At 35.0% G+C, this 17,911-nt stretch overlaps 1 protein-coding gene across 4 annotated transcripts in view; it reads left to right on the top strand.

The window, feature by feature from the left end:
- Rbm41 (RNA binding motif protein 41) overlaps window positions 1-17,911 on the top strand; it is a 70,953-nt gene that overhangs the window by 7,619 nt on the left and 45,423 nt on the right. The window lies entirely within an intron of this gene.

The following is a 17,911-nucleotide window of genomic DNA, read 5'->3' as shown; positions in this document are numbered from 1 at the left end:
GTTATTTTCTTCCTGATGATTTTTGTGTGTTCTTTATTCTAAAGTCAGTCTTCCATTGGATATGTGATTTACAAATATTGTCTCCCAGTCTATAGTGTGTGTTTTCTTTCACTTAAGAGTGTCTTTTATAGAGCTAACTTTTGTTTTTATTATGGTAAAATATATATAATATAAAGATAACCATTTTTAAGTATATAGTTCTGTGGCATTAAGTATACTCATGTTCTGCAACTATCACCACTATCCATCCCCAGAACTTTTTAGTCCTATACCCGTTAAACATTACCTTTCCCTCTCCTCCAACTTCTGACATTCTACTTTCTGTCTTGAATTTGGCTACTCTGTGTATCTCATATAAGTACAATCATTCAATATTTGTTCTTTTGTGCCTGGTTTATTTTACTAAGCATGATATCTTCAAGGTCTATTCCTATTGTAGTATGTGTCAGAATTTCTTCCCTTTTTAAGACTGAATAATATTCCATTGTACATATGTACCACTTTCTTAATCCATTCACTTATCAGTGGACACTTAGTTTATTTCCGTGTTTTAGCTATTGTGAATAATGCTGCTATGAACATGGGTATACAAATAAGTTTGAATATCTGCTTTCAATTCTTTTTTGTATATACCTAGAAGTGAAATTGTGAGATCATATGGTAACTGTACATTTAATTTTTGAGGAACCACTGTATTATTTTCCATAGAGACTATGCTATTTTATATTCCAACCAGCAATGCACAAGGGTTCCAATTTCTCTGCATCCTTAGCTGCATTTGTTATTTTTCTGGGATTGTTTCTTTATTTGATAATAGCCACTTTAATGTGCATGAAGTGGTATCTCATTGTGGTTTTGGTTTGTATTTTCCTAATGCTTAGTGCTGTGAGCATCTTTTCATGTACTTTTAGACATTTTTGTATCTTCTTGGAGCAATGTCTATTCAAGTCTCTTGTTTTTAAAATGAATTGTTTATTTTTGTTGAGTAATGGGAGTTCTGTGTATATTCTAGGTATTAATCCCTTATCAGATAAGTGATTTGTAAATATTTTCTCTCCTGTTCCATGGGTTGGCTTTTTACTATGTTATAGTATCCTTTGGTGCACAAAGTTTCTAATTTTGATGAAGTCTAGTTTGTCTATTTTTTCTTTTGCTGTCCTATCCAAAAAAATCATTGCCAAATCTAACATTCTGAAGCTTTTCCCCCATGTTACCTTCTAAGCTTTTATAGTTTTTGTTCTTTCCTTTAGGTCTTTGATTCATTTTGACTTAATTTTTATATATGGTGTAAGATACGGTTCCAAGTTCATGTTTTGCTAGTGATATCCAGTTTTCCCAGTAACATTTGTTGAAAAGACTGTCCTTTTTATCCTGGATGATCATGGTGCCTTTTTAAAAATTCATTTGATCTTATGAGTGTGAGTTTATTTTTACACTCTCTGTTCTATGCCATTGCTGTATATCTCTCTTTATGCCAGTACCACACTGTTTTAAAAAGGCAAAAGATTTATTCACTCTGAAGAGAAACCAGAGTATATACCACACTGTTTTAATTGCTGTAGCTTTGTAGTATTTTTTTAAATCATGAAATGTGAGACCTCCAACTTTGCTTTTATTTTTCAACATTGTTTTGTCTATTTGGGGGTCTCTTGAGATTTTGTATGAATTTTAGGGTAGATTTTTCTATTTCTTCAAAAAATGTTATTGAGATTTTGGTAGGGAATGCATTGAATCTATAATACTTTGGTTAGTATAGACATCTTAACAGTATTTTCTTCAAATCCATGAACATGGGCTGTCTCTATTATTTGTGTCTTTTATTTCTTTTAGTAAAATTTTATATGTCTTCCACCTTAGAGCAAATGCTTTGAACTCTTATAAAACCCAGCTTATCAATTTATTTCATGGGTTCTGCTGTGTGATGTATGTGTGTATTAAGAATTCTGCCTAATATTTGTTCACAAAAATCTAGTCCTGTGCTTTCTTCTAACAGTTTTACAGCTATACATTTTACATTTAGGTTTATTTCCCATTTTGACTTCATATTTTTATAAGATATTAGAGCTAAATTAAGATTCATTTTCTTTTTTTTATTTTATTTTATTTTTTTCTTTGATTCATTGTTTAAAACTTGGCATATGGCTATAATTACAACTGACAAGTTGGAAAACATGGTCTATACTTAGTTTTGTAAGTTTTATTTTATTTTTATGTAAATTTCTAATAAGATTCATTTTCTTGTCTATTAAAGAGTATACAGCTGTTAAAGAGTCTGCTTCCTCCATTTTTTGTCAGCAGTTAATTAGACATGTTTGTATTACTATTTATCATCATTATTATTGGTAAAAGATTGAATGTTTTCCAAGAGCATAAGTAAGTCAAGGATGACACTGTTGCTACTTCTATTCACAGTGAAATAAAATTAGAAATCAATATTCGAAAGATATAGGACATTTATAAATATGTGGAAATTTAACAATTATACTAAATAACTGATAGATCAAAAAGAAGTCACAGTGGCTTTGGAAAATATTTTGGGATGAATGAAATCAAAATACAACACACCAAAACTTAGGGGCTACAGTAAAAGTAGTGTTTGGAGGCATATGTAAATGCCTCTATTAAAAAAGAAAAGGATCTCACATTAATAACTGAAACTTCACTGTAAGAAACTACAAAAAGAAAAGCAAACTAAACTTAAATCAAACTGAAGAAATTAATAATGATTAGAATAAAAATAAATGAACAGAGAAAAGTAGAGAAAACTGATACAATCAAAAATTGTTTTTTTTAAATCAACAGAATTCACAATTCTTTAGCTAGACTAATCAATTTAAAAGAGAGAAAACTTAAATTTCTAAAACCCAGCCCTAGTCAGGTTTGGTGGTGAATGGCTATAATTCAAGCACTTGGGAGGCTAGGGCAGGAAGATTGCAAATTCAAGTCCAGCTTAGTTATATGGTGAGGCCCTTACTAAAAAACAAACAAACATAGCACCCTAAAATAAAAACTCAGCTCTACTTTGTACTTTGTTCCTATTTGCATGGGATATCTTTTTCTGTCCTTTTATTTTCAACCTGTTTGAGTTTTTTTAATCTAAAGTTTATCTTACAGTTAGCAAATACATGGATTATGTTTCCTTTTTTTGAATCAGTTCATTCAATATTCTCCTTTTCTGAGTGTAATGTTTAGTTCATTTATTTTAATATATTTAATTGGAATATTTTGATAAGATTAGGATTTATATCTGTCATTTTACTATTTGTTTTTTGTATGTCTTATATAGGTTTTTTTCTATTCCACTTATTCCTTTTATGTAAGTTGATTTTTCTGTTATGCTATTTTAATTAACTTTTTGCATGTGCACACATGAACTTTGAGTCTGGTCAAATAGAGTATTGCTTGTGGAATTTCACCCGAGACCACCAGACAGGTTATGTAGTGAGTATTCCCTGGGAATGGTACTTCGAAGAGGTTCCAACCCCATTCTTTCCCCTCTAGTGGCTGCCCTGCTCTTGATTTTTTTCTTTGATTACATATCATTGGTTTTTAAGGTTGTCATAGACCTGGGAAAAATGGATGGGAGTAGGGCAAGTTATAACAGACAAACTCATTTTTCTTCCTGTGATTCAGCTATTTTTCATAAAGAGGTACCCCACAGATTGCTTCAAGCTTTTCATTCTTTTCCAGAGTTATGAAAGTTGGTTCTGAAGGTTTTTCTGCTAGTTTTCTCATTGTTTTTTCGAGGAATAGACTTTTCAGAGATCTCTACTTCACTATTTTCACTGATATTGTATCTCTTAGTAACATCTTTTGAAACTCTAATGTTAGTGATTTTGATGAAATCTACCTAATTTTTTATGACTTCTTTTGGTTCTGTATGAAGATTTCCTTCTAAACCAAGGTTACACAGATTTTCTCATGTATATTATATAAGATTATATTTTAACTCACACATTTATGTCTGTTAAGCATTTCAAATTAATTTTTGCATATGATGTAGGTTTAGGGTTGTGGTCATCTTTTTGCATATATAATATACAATTGTCCTGGCACTTCGTGTGACCCTTTTGTGGAAAATCAGTTTACCATAAATAAAGGTTAAAATGTTATTTTCAGCAGTTTAATTATGCTATGTCTGACCATGAATGAGTTCTTTATTTCAAATTCTGGGCTTCTTACCCATTCTACCTGCTACCATTTACTTTTTACAGTCTTTAAATGTACCATACGTTCTCTCCAAGTTTTATCACATTATTCAGTGAAAGAGACAGGGTGAAGTGTATTTATTTCATCTTACACAAAGCAGAAGTCCTAATAACTAATAGTTTTTGAGGGCTTATTGGTACCAATCGTTGTGCTAAAGCATTTTTACAAATTAACGCATTTAAACCTTTTGCAGTCCAATGCGATAGTGCCAGTATTATACCCATTTTATAGATAACAAAATTGAGTTTCAGAGGAGGATAAGTGACTTTCTCAAGATCACAGTTAAATGACCACACTGGAACTGGAATCCATGACCTTATACAAAAGTCTCTGCCTTGACCACAGCACTTGTATATGTGTTTTGAAGAGATTTACTGGTTTGTTAAGTGTGGTTTTACTGTGTCTTGAAACAATTTTCTTAGAATTATGCATATCCCATTTTTTTAACTTAATTCAGTAGAAACATAAGATATATTATCTCTAGAAATTTACTTCTTCTGAAATAAACTCCAGTATTCTGACTCTCATAACTCTCTTATACCCATTATACCATCTTTTTAGTGTTGAAATCTTCAGTTTCTTGACTTTATTTTCTCCCAATCTATCAGTCACTACCTACATCCTCTTCCTTCTCAGACTCCTTCATCCATTATTTAACCACATTCTTGCCAATGAATAATTCTCATTGCTTCCTTGTGTGTGCATCATACCCATCTAGAAAAACTTCAGCCCTGAATCAGTCAACTAATTGCCTTCCCTATTGCTGCAGCATGGCTTGTGAGCATTACTAGAAGTAAAATCATACAACTGTGGTCAGTGGTGTGTCTACAAATTCTTCACTTTTGGTATTGTCTAGAAAGAGCCTTCTTTTTTGTCTGGCAGTCTGACTCCTAGTTCCTAGTGAGCTCTCTGTTTTATTCTTATCAATACTATTTTAAGTCTCCATTACTTTTTCCTATTGCATTATTTTTAGTGGATAGCCTTCTGTCCAATTTCAAAGAAGTGAGAATTTTTATTTACGTCCTGTCACTTTCTGTTGACTTCTGCATCCTCTCACTTTCTTCCCACTTGACTCAGAGCTCAAGAAGTCCTTAGCACTTCAAGCTAATCTTATCTTAGTGTTAGATCCTATCCCTCTTATTCCAAGGAACCTCAGTCAGTACTGCTTCTTTCCTTTCAGGACTTTAACATGATCTTCGAATCATTTCCCTGTTTTCATGCTGTACATACCCCTACCATAAACTATCTAAAGAATATGATGAAGAAGAATGGCCTTCAGTTGTTTAGCTACTTGGACAGAGAATACACTTAAATTTTTTTCCTCATACTATATACCATAATAAGTAGCAATTTTAAAAATGAAACATAAATTGAAGTTCTAAAAATACAGGATTAAATGCATGTTAATATTTTTGATATCCAAATGGGACAAGATTTCTATTCTTTATTTTCAATGAAAATTTTTAAACATGCAGGAAATTTGAAAGGATTTGACCACACCTGCCCCATTATATCACCATATAGATTTTACCATTAATATTATTTTACCTTATTACATATCATACCTCTGTCAATCCATTTTACTTTATTAATATATTTCTAAAAATTGCCGATGTAAATACATGCCCCCAAACACTTCCCCACACATATTCTTAGCTAGAGTTAAATATTTATTTGCATTTTTTCTTTTGCTGTAAAATTTGCATGCAATTAAATGCACTAATCTATTTATTTGCTGGCTTTTGATCAGTGTGTCAATCTGTGTGATTATATATTGGCAAATGTATAACAAGCAGTTCTCCAGAAATATAAAAGGCCCTGAATTGTATCATTTGTTAGTTTCTGTGGTCTACATATTTCTACTATGGCCAGTTTCATGTTACCCATGTATCATTTCTGAACATGGGGTTGAGTATAGATGCACACAGTCATCAGACCATCTCTAGCATACTATGGAATGCATGTAACCTAACCTTATCAACACAAGATTTTCACCATTCCTGAAAGTTCCATCATATTTTTTTTACAATAACTCCCATCTTACCCTCTCAGAGGCAGCTATGTTTTGATTTTTTTCCAGTGTAGATTAGTTTCACCTGTTCTAGAATTTCTTGTAACTGAAACCATATAGTATGTGTTCTTTGTATAATGCTTCTTTAATTCAACATAATGTTTTTGAGACTCATTCATATTGTATATATCAATAGTTTGTCCTTTGTAACAATGTAATTCTTGAAAGAGTTTTCTATAATAACTGTATTAGTTTCCCAGGGCTGCTGTAATAATTTACCACAAATGTGGTGGCTTAGAATAACAGAAATTTATCCTCTCCATAGTTCTAGAAGCTAGAAGTCTGAAATCAAGGAGTTAGCAGGGCAGTGGTCTTGTTTCAGGCTCTGGGAATGTATCTTTCCTTGCCTCTTTTAGCTTCTTGTACCTGTCAGCAATCCTTGGTGTTCGGTGTTCTCGATATGTAGATAAATTGTTCCAGTCTCTGCCTATGGCACTCTGCTTGTTTGTCTCTGTCTTCACGTGGCCTTTTGTTTTGAGACAAGGTCTCACTATGTAGACCAGACTGGTCTCACTATGTAGACCAGACTAGTCTGCATGTATTCCTCCTGCCTCAACTTCCTGTGTGTAGGGATTACAATGTGTACCACCACACCCAGCCCTTTCTCGTGGCCTTTTATAAGTATACCAGTCATTGTATTTAGAGATCATCCTAATCCAGCATTACCCCTTGTTAATATAACTACATTTGCGAAGAACCTATTTCCAAGTAAGGTCACACTCAGAGTCTCCAGGTAGACATGAATTTTGGAGGTATACTGTTTAATCCAGTAAAATCTGCCCTCTGGCCTCCAAAAATTCACTTCTTTTCAACACGTGTAAAATACATTCACCACATCACAGCATCTCCAAAAGTCTTAAACCATTCCAACATCAAGTCTAAGTCCCAAATCTCATCTAAATATCAACTCAGAAAGTCACAAGTCTCATTACCTAAATTAGGTAGGAGTGAGGCTCTAGATATGATCCATCTTGGGACAAAATTCTCTTTTCTTCAGAGACCAGTGAAACTACAAAACAAGTTGTCTGTTTCTAATTTATAATGGTGAAACAGGTATGGGATAGACATTCCCATTCTGAAAGGGTGAGAAGGAAGGAGTAAAGGAGTGTAAGCTTGTAGTGCAGCAGGGAAAATTCCATTAGTTTACAGGACCTGAGAGTAGTGCTCTGACCTGAGTGCTTTGTCTTCTGGGCCTACTCCTTCAGCCCACTAGGGTAGCTGCAGTCCCAATCTCTCTGGTCACTATCCATGGCTTTATTGTTAGACTTATCCTTTCTTCATTTTCTCCTATGTCTGTCTCTTTCACACCAGGCTGGGACTAGATCTACTGATAAAAAATTGTCAAAAGTTTTGTCAATCTAACGTGTCAAGAATTCCATACCATTAGACATGGGGTTCTCTACAGATCCTTCGTAGATAACTCCATCTCCCTTTCTGGCTTCTGCTGAGATGATTGGTTGGATCCATGAGTCATATCCCTAATCTCTTCAGTGAAAGTTTGTCCAACCACAATCTTCCCTCTTTTCCATAGCATGCTGTCTGAATAGGCTTAGGATTTTCTAGATCATCAAATATTGGGTTTTTATTTCTTAACATTTCCTTTTGCAATATGTGCTCGCTTCGGCAGCACATATACTTCCTTTTGCAATTTATCTCTTTCCTCTTTCATTTTATTATAAGCATGAAAGAAAAACTAGCCTGCATCTTCCACACTTTGATTGGAAATCTCTCAGCTAAATATCCAAGTTTATCATTTATAAGTTAGACTTTTTACCCAACAGCAGAAATCAGTCCAGCCGAGTTTCTGCCATTGTTTAACAAGGACCACCTTTCCTCCAGTGTCCAGTAGTAGCATGTTCATAATTTCCTTCTAAGGCCTCACCAGAAGCACATCTATCTATCTATCTATCTGTCTATCTATCTATCTATATATCTATCTATCTGTCTATCTAGATATACTTTTTGATGGTAGAAACTTTCTCTACTATCCTGTTCATTTCCTTCTGAGCTCTTACCAGAATTGCCTTTAATTGTCCATATGTCTGGTAATGGTCGCCTCAAGAAAATGTGAGCTTTTATTATGAAGAATCTGAAAATTCTTCGAGCCTTTACTCATTACTCAATTCCAAAGTCAATTCCATATTTTGGGGTATTTGCTACAGCAGCATCACACTTCCTAGGACCAAAATCCGTATTAGCTTCTTATGGCTGTCATAACAAAGCACCACAAACTGAGTAGCTTAAAACAACAGTAATTTATTTTCTCACAGTAGGTTGGAAGTGCAAAACAAGAAGTTGGCAAGGTTGGGTCCTTCTGGAGCCTCTGAGGGAAAATCTGTTTCAGGTCTCTTTTTTTATCTTCTCATGATTTTTTTTGGCAACTCTTGGCTTATAGGTACATTATTTCCATTACTGCCTCCATCATCACATACTATTTATTCTATGTGAATGTGTCTGTGCCTTCACATGGCTTATAAGAACATCAGTCATTGTACTTTGGGCCCACCCTCATCAATTATGACTTGATCTAAACTAATAATATCTGCAAAACCTCATTTCCAAATACAGTGATACCTCAGTACTCATCATTAATTGGTTCCAGAATGTTGCAACAAATAACACTGATGAGTACCAAACAAATTGTTTTGGCTGGAAAAGGTAGCAGGTCACAAGACAATCGACACTCACATGCCTTAGCTTGCATGTCAATTACCAAACAAACAGTCCCAGGACAAAATTTCTCCATCAGAAAGCATTAAGTACCAAATACGATGAGTTTCAAAACAATTGAGTACCAAGCTATGACTGTAAGGTCAAATTTTGAGGGTCCAGGTAGAAATGAGTGTGGGGGGAATATTATTCAACCCAGTACATTCACTTATTGCCATTTCTTCACCTCTTATTTGCAATTTTTCAAGCCATATTTTATAGAAATGAGATGGGTAATACTAAAGAGTGCTTGCTTAAAACACATGTGTTCAGGGCCGGGGATTTAGCTCAGTGGTTCCACTGCCTGCCTTGCAACTGCAGGGACCCGAGTTTGTACAGAAAAAAAAAACATGTTCAGTTAGATCAAGAAGTAAAACATTGCTAATACTCTAAAACTCCTATATGTGACTTATAAGATTTGTGATTAAAAAAAAAAGAAGTATGGTGAATACTGCTGCATGCTTTTCCATGTATAGGCAGAGATCTTCAATATGAAAAGCTGCATGTCGAACCTTAGTAACCGTGTATGACAACTTTCAGTCTGTTTGGTGCAGTCAGTTGGTTGTGAGCCATAGTTAAGAGAAGGGTGCTTTAAAATGTGCCATAAATCATAAATCATGAACAACACATTAACATGAAATTTTATCAGTGTTATTGGAGCTGTCCAGTTATGCTGCTTTAGATCCCAGCTTTTTAAGAAATGTCATCATGATGGAGATGAAACTTGGGTCTATAGTTATGATTCTGAGACCAAGGTTCAGAGTTCTCCTCATGCAAAAAAAGCACATCAATCAAGACTCAACATCAAGGTGATGTTGATTGTGCTTTATGATCATGATGGAATTGTATGGGCAGTTTGTACCCAGGAACACTATGATGAACTGTAAATATTATAAGAGCTTATTAGGGCATTTAAGAAACAATGTATGTATAAAATGGCAGTCTTTTTTTTTTTTTTTTGGTACTGAGGATCGAACTCGGGACCTTGCGCTTGCGAGGCAGGCACCAGAGCCACTGAGCTAAATCCCCGGCCCCATGTATACATAAAATGGCCTGAGAAATGGGCACACAATTTCATCCTCCATCATGACAACACTGTGTTACACATCGTTTCTGATATGTCAATTTCTGCCAAAAGATATTGTGTGTCCTCATGCACCATATTTACCGATTCTGGCACCATGTGACTTCTGGCTCTTCCTGAAAGTTGAAATGACCATGAAAAGTAAAAGTTTTGAATTGATTCAGCACATTGAGGCAGCCATGACAGCACAACTAAAGACACTTAAAAAAGAGGACTTCCAGAACTGTTTTAGAGAGTGGCAAGTATGATGGAGTAAGTGTGTTGAAGCAAGGGGGAGTATTTTTGAGGGAGACTAATGGTAGTATGTCTTTTACTGTAATAAATATATAAAAAGTTTAAACATTCATCGTATTTTTTATCATACCTCATAAATCACAACTCTCTCCCCATCAGGTATAATCATTGTCCTGACTCATGATAATAGTTTCCTTGCTTATCTTTATCTTTTTATAACCTAAATATTCAGCACTAGACCATGTTTAGTTTTGCCTATGTGTAAGCATTATATCAACAAATTATACTATATATATTCCATTAGGTCCTCCTTTTCTACTTAATATTATATTTGTGAGCTTCATATTGCTATGAGCCATAGTTCATTCATTTTCACTGTAGTATTTATATGAACCTATCGTAATTTTTCTTTTTCTTATAATTTTTTTCTTATAATTTTTAATTTTATTAATACAGGTTTACAATTCATACAGTTTACAGTTATCTTGAAGAGTGGATACATGTATACATTACAGCTTGATTCTTTTTTTTTTAATCCCCTTCAGCTTTCCTTGCCCTCCTTCTTCCTCCCCCAGTTTCCCTGTCTTCTTTTCCATGCTTGTTGATATTATTTGTCTTAGCTCACGTTATGGCAAATAGTGTTTACATAAATAGAGGTTATTAGGTTCTTGTCATAGTACATCTTTATTCCTCTCATTTCCCCTTCCCTTCTGCCTCACCCCTTGTCCTTGTTCCCATGGGCCACTTCCCTGTTGCAAGAGATCTGTCCCTTTGCTCCTTTCTATCTATCCTTTATCATTTTCTTCATTTGTATGTTGCCTCACTCAAATAAGAGATACCAAATGGTATTTAAGCTTGCATGTCTGGTTTATTTCACTCAACATATTTTCCAGGTGCATCCATTTTCCTATAAATGTCTCAAATCTGTCATTCTTTATAGCCGAATAGTATTCCATTATATACAGATACCACATTTTCTTTTTCCAGTCATCTGTTGTTAGGTATCCAGGCTGCTTCCAGGATTTAGCTAATACAAATTGCGGTACTATAAACATTGGTATGCATGTATCACTATAGTATGATGACTTAAGATCTTTCTGGAAGATACCTAGCAGGGGTCATATAGAATTTCTAAATTCATTTCTTTGAGAAATCTTCATGATGATTTCCATAATGGTCATACTAGTTCACATTCCCACCAACAATACAGGAGGGTTGCTTTTTCACCATAGCCATGCCAGCATCTGTTATTGTTTAATTTCCTAATGATTGCCATTCTTTCTAGAGTAAGATGGAATCTTAGCTTTGTTTTAATTTGCATTTCCCTAATGGTCAGAGATGTTGAATATGTTTTCATATATTTGTTGATTCTACTTTTTTCCTTTCTTGAAGTATCTGTTCATTTCTCTTGCCCATTGCTTGACAGAGTCTTTAATTTTAGATGGTTTAATTTTTTTTTTTGAGTTCTTTCTATATTCTAGATATTAGTCCTCTGAGGACTAGCTGGCAAAACTTTTTTCCCATTCTGTAGGTTGTCTCTTCACTCTACTGAGTATTTTGCTGTACAGAAGCTTTTTAGTCTGATATAATCCCATTTGTTGATTCTTGCTGTTGTTTGCTGTGTGATTGAGGTTCTGTTTAGAAAATCCTTTCCTAAACCTGTGTCTTCAAGTGTTTTACCTATTTTATCTTCCAGAAGGTTTAATGTTTAGATTTTTGATCCATTTTAATTTTACTTTAGTATATGGTGAGAGATAAGGGTCCAGTTTGATTCTTCTGCAGACAGATCATCAGTTTTCCCAATACCACTTGTTGAATAGGCTATCTTTCCTCCAACATATCCTTTTGGCCCCTTGGTCAAAGATCAAATAGGTTAATATGTCTGGGGAAGTTTCTGTATCCTCATTTCTGTTCCATTTATTCGTGTGCCTGTTTCTGTTGCAGTACCATGCTGGTTTAATTGCTGTTGCTTCGTAGTATGGCATGAAGTCTGGTATTGCTATGCTGCCTGCTTTGTTCTTATTGCTCAAAATTATTTTTGATACTCCGGATCTCTTCTGGCTCCATATGAATTTAAGGACTGTTTTCACTAGATCTGTAAAGTATGCTGTTGGTATTTTGATTGGGACTATATTGAATCTGTATTCAATGTATTGGAAGTATGTTCATTTTGACAATTTGGTTCTGCCTATGCAGAAGCAGGGGACATCTTTCCATTTTCTGATGTCCTCTTCAATCTCCTTCTTCAGAGTACTGTAGTGTTCTTTTTAGAGGTCTTTCACTTCCCCAGTTAGGTTACTTCTTAGATAATTTCATTTTTCTTGAAGCTACTGTGAATGGTACTGTTTTCATAATTTCCTTCTCATCCTGTTCATTGCTAGTGTATACAAATGCTAATGATTTTTGTGTGTTGATCTTGTATCCTGCTACTTTACTGAAGTTGGTTATTCTATGAGGTTTTTACTAGAGTTCTTTGGGTCTTCTATGTAGAATATCATGTCATCTATAAACGATAGTTTGAGTTCTTCCTTTCCTATATGTATACCTGGTATTTCTTTTTCTTGCCTAATTTCTCTGGCTAATGTTTCAAGTACTGTGTTGAATAGAAGGGGTAATAGTGGACAACCTTGACTTTTTCCTGATTTTAAGGGGAGTGCTTTCAGTTTTTCTCCATTCAGTATGATACTGGCTACTTATTTGTCAAACATAGCCTTTATCATATTCAGGTATAGTCCTTCTATACCTGTTTTCTTCGGGGCTTTTATCATGAAAAGTGTTGGATTTGATCAAAAGTCTTTTCTGTGTCTATTGATATGATCATATGGTTTTTGACCTTGCTCCTGTTTATGTGATATATTGCATTTATTGACTTACATATATTGAACTATCCTTGTATCTCTGGGATGAAACCTACTTGATCATGATGTATGAGCTTTCTGATAATGTGGTACATTCCATTTGGTAATATCTTGTTGAGGACTTTTGTGTCTATGTTTATTAAAGAGATTGGCCTATAATTTTGTTTTTAGTTGGGTCTTTGTCCGGTTTGGGGATCAGGATGTTATTGGCTTCCATAAATGAATTTGGGAGCATTCCATCCCTTTCAGTTTCTTTGAAGAGCTTGAAGAATATTGGTGATGTCACATCCTTAAATGTTTTGTAGAATTCAATCAGGTCCTGGGCCTTTTTCAGTTGGTAGATTATTACTGAGTCAATTACATGGCTTTATTCTTTTGAGGAACCAGCTCTTCAATTCATTAAGGTTTTTTGTTGTTGTTGTTATTGTTAGGTTTTATTCTCAATTTCATTGATTTCTGCTCTCATGTTTATTATTTCCTTCCTTAATTTTGGCTTCGGGCTGGTCTGTTGTTGTTTCTCAAGTATCCTAAGATTTCTCATAAGGTCATTTATTTGGGCTTGCTCTGTTTTCCTAATATGAGCATTGATTTGTGATGAATTTTCCTCTCAAGAGTGCCTTCATAAGATCTCAGAGGTTTTATCGAGTTATGGAATCATTGTCATTAACTTCCAGAAAAAATTTAAGTTTCTTCGATTTCTTCTGTGACCCATTGGTTGTTTAGGTCTATGTTGTTAATTTTCTAGGAGCTTTTGCCTTTTCTGAATTTTCTTCTGTCATTGATTTCTATTTTCATTGCACAGTGATCTAATAGTATGCATGGGGTGATTTTAATTCTTTTATATTTACTTAAGCAGGCTTTGTGACTATTATGTGATCTATTTTGGAAAAAGTACCATATGCTACTGAAAAGAATGTATACTCTGTTGTAGAGAAGTGAAATACTCTGTATATATCCATTAAGTCCATATGTTCAAGGCTGTGGTTAAGCTCTGAAATTTCTTTACTGTTTTTTTAATTGGTCTCTTTGCAAAAGTAGGGTGTTAAAATCCTTTACTATGATTGTGTTAATGTTTATTTGATCTTTTAATTGTAGCAGTTTTTGTTTTATGAAGACAAGGTAGTCCAGTATTTCGAGCATATATGTTTACCAATGTTATCTCTTCTTGTTGGATTGTTCCCTTAACTAATATTTAATGACCTTTTGTCTCTTCTAATCAGTTTCAGGTTGAAGTTGACCGTGTCTAATATTAGAGTTGCTGTCCCTGTTTGTTTTCCCAGTAGTGGTACATGAAATGTTGTTTTCCGTCCTTTAATTTTTAGTCTATGAATATTGTTTTGGATCAGATGAATTTCTTGAATCCAACTGATTGTTGGATTCTGTTTTTTGATCCATCCTGCCAGTCTGTGTCTTTTGATTGGAGAGTTGAAGCTGTTAACATTGACAGATCTTACTAAGATGTATTGGTTTCAGATATTTCTATCTGACATCTTTTTGAGGATTCCATATTCTTGTTGAATCTGTCATTTAGATTTTGAACTGTTTTGGTTAGCTTGTCCAGTTTCTTACCTATTTCCCCAAAATTCACCATGTTCATATTGAGTATAATTGCTGTGAACTTTTGGTTCATTTCCTCTTTGAACTCATCTATTTTCTTCATCCCTTCTAAGAACTTTTCATACATATCTGCTGCCCGGTATTTGTTTTCTTCTCCCTTTGTGACCCCTTGCTCTGCCTTGGGAGAGTTGGGGTGGGTGTTCAGAGATCTTCTCCTTGTTTCCCCATTCTCATATATATATATATATATATATATATATATATATATATATGTATATATATATATATATATTCCCTCTTTTTTCTCCTCCCTTTTTTGGGAGGGATAGGAACTAGAGAATTGAGGAGAGTTTGTGGTTTAAAAGGAGATTTTTGGTAGAATGTTGCATCCCAAAGAATAATTTTCACCTTTGTATGTCCAGTGCTAGTATTTACTCCTTCTGTTATTTACTTTAAGTGATTTCAACCTTATCTCTATGTTTTGCCAGAAGAATTGCTTCTGATTATAGCAGCACCCACAGATTCAGTTTTACAACACTTCTATATAATAATCCTTGCAGTTACTCTTTCCCCCTTTGTCTATTCTCTTTGCACTCTATGACAGTCTAATATTTGTGGTTGCTCTGCAGTGAGGTAGGTGACATGTGGGGAGAAAGAGAAGTGGTTGGATGAGTAGTGTTGGATACTAAGGGGGAAGTTTAAAGGGGAGAATAGTGGTAGATGAGTAGAAAAGATTGATGTGGGGTCTGATTTTATTGGAGTACTTTTCATTGAGTTGAAGGTTTAGTATTGAGAGTTTTCAGAGGACATTTGGTGGTGGCAAAGACAAGATATGGGAGAAAGGGGATTCACTTTGTGATTGAGAAAAAGATTATCACAACTTGCTTATAGGGAAGATATTAAACTAGGTAAGAGTCAAATGCTTAGAATGGGGAAGGTTGACAAATTATCTAGTGAAGATAGAAGTGACTGTGAGGAAGCTGAGTATGGTGAATTTAAAAACTTAGGACAAAGAGTTTATATGTTGAAAAAGAATAAAGAAATATGTTAATAATATTGTCTTGAGGGTTTGTGGTGAAGAAACTAGATGAAGAGCCGAGATGGTGGAGAGAACCTAGACACCTATTAAATCTGAGCCCATGAAAGAACAAATACATATAAGTAACCTAATAAACAAATGCAACCATAAAAGAACATACCATAACTCTATATTACTAAATAAATCAAGAAATATACAAAAACTTAAATTAATAAGATGTCCGATTGGAACATAGATTAGATATTCTAATCTTTGCCAGAGAGTCTGAGCGCTCACACCCCAATAACTCCTCTGATCCCTCTACCTTAATACTGAAGTTAACTCAGACTCGGGAACTCTTTCTGCCAGGTATCAAGCATTCTTGCAGAGTTTGATCCAGCTGGAGTTCATAGGTTAAGACTCTTGCTGTCCCTCTCTCTAGGTGTGATAGTAGATTCAGCAGACAAGTTCACTGGTAGTAAATTGTCCACTGAGTCAGGATTATTCCTGTGCAACCAATTCAACTAGAGCGGTGGCAGGCTAAATCATTACAGTGGTATCTATCAGGGCTAGTTGAGAAATAACATACTGTAAGACATTGTTTTGGGTCTCCCTTTAGCAGTAGAAACACCGCGTCAGTGTGAAATTTCCAGTCCTGTGTAACTCAGGGTGAAACTACCTCTGACTGTAGTAACTGAGTCTGTGATCACCAGCCCTTGCCTCTCAGCACAGCTTTCCCCAGTCTGCTGTCCAACTGCAGGCAGTCTCCTGTGGATGTCCTTCCCTCATCTACTCTGGGAACTTGGCAATGTAAAGCACCCAAGGGGCTGTTCTGAGACCCAAGTTCAAACACCCAGCCTTGTCCCTACAGTGGCATCCCCGTCAGCTCCTGCTCCATGCGACCTTGTCTTCGGGCGGTTGTAGCACAGTCACTCATCAACTGTTGACTCTGGAGGGCTACTTGGGAAGCAGGGTCTCGATTTCTTCCTGCTGTCTCTAACTGCATGAGATTCTCCTGGCCCCAGTGTACCTCTCTGGTTCTCCATGACCAGAAAAATTGTTAATTTTACTTTTCTTCCCACCTCTCGGTGGCACCATAGTCTTTCTTCTGCTGTGTGGCCCACCATTTCTATATCACTTAATCCTATTTTCTTCTCTTCTGTCAGTTCCCAGGTACCGCTCACTCACTCTGTTTCCTCTGCAAGTATTGTTTTCCAGACTCTAGACACTTTGTCCTGGAGGAGCTGAGTTGCTGGCCCTCACTGCTCTACCATTTTGTCTCTCTCCATAATTTATTTTTCTATTCTACCATAGTGGGATATTTTGGTTCCCATTTGGAGGGGGCTTTTAGTATAAGTTTACTACTGTGATCATTTTTACATAGAAATCCTTGGACACACACACAGCATTTTCTCAGGGTATATACATTGGAGTGGAATTGAATGTGAAGATTTTGCACATGTTCAACTTTGATAGATATTAAGTAATTTCCACAGAGATTAAAATTAAAATCAAAATCACACAACTACATAGGAATATTCAGGTTGTTCTGTATCCTTGTCCATAATGGATATTGCAGACTCCAATATGATGGGTATTTAGTTATATTTTATTGTTTTCTCTCTCTCATTTTTTGTTTTTGTGTTTTTTTCAGTACTGGGAATTGAACCCAGGGCCTTTGCAGTGAGCTATATCCCCAACCCTTTTTGTTTTTTACTTTGAGACAGTGTCTTGTTAAGTCACTTGGTTGGCCAGACTGGACTTGAACTTGCTATTCTCCTGTTTCAGCCTTCCAGAATCCTGGGCTTACAGATATGCATCACCATGCCCAACTTCACTGTTTTCTCTATTCCCCTTATTAATAATTAATATTTATTTGTGTCACTATTTTTTACCTTTTAGTCAAGTGTTATTTTCCTCAACCTTGAACAATTTCAAACCTTGAAAAAAATTAATATACACTGATACCCATCACCTGTGTTCAACAACTGTTTTTATTTGCTATATTTGCATTGCCTTTTTCTTCCTATACATTAGTATTGCCTTTTTCTTCCTATACATTAGTATGTGTGTATGTATATAGTTTGTCTATTGCTAAGTAAATGTCAGGTGAAATGAGGTTTTATTCTTTAATACATCATTATGTATCTCGCCAGATAAAGATATTCCTT

This window comes from Heterocephalus glaber, unplaced genomic scaffold (assembly GCF_053883595.1).
Source record: "Heterocephalus glaber isolate CG9 unplaced genomic scaffold, H.glaber_assembly_v1.0 deba00001613, whole genome shotgun sequence".
In the NCBI taxonomy this organism is placed as follows: Eukaryota; Metazoa; Chordata; class Mammalia; order Rodentia; family Bathyergidae; genus Heterocephalus; species Heterocephalus glaber.
The sequence above is the reverse complement of the archived record's forward strand: the minus strand, read 5'-3'. Positions and strand labels throughout refer to the sequence as shown.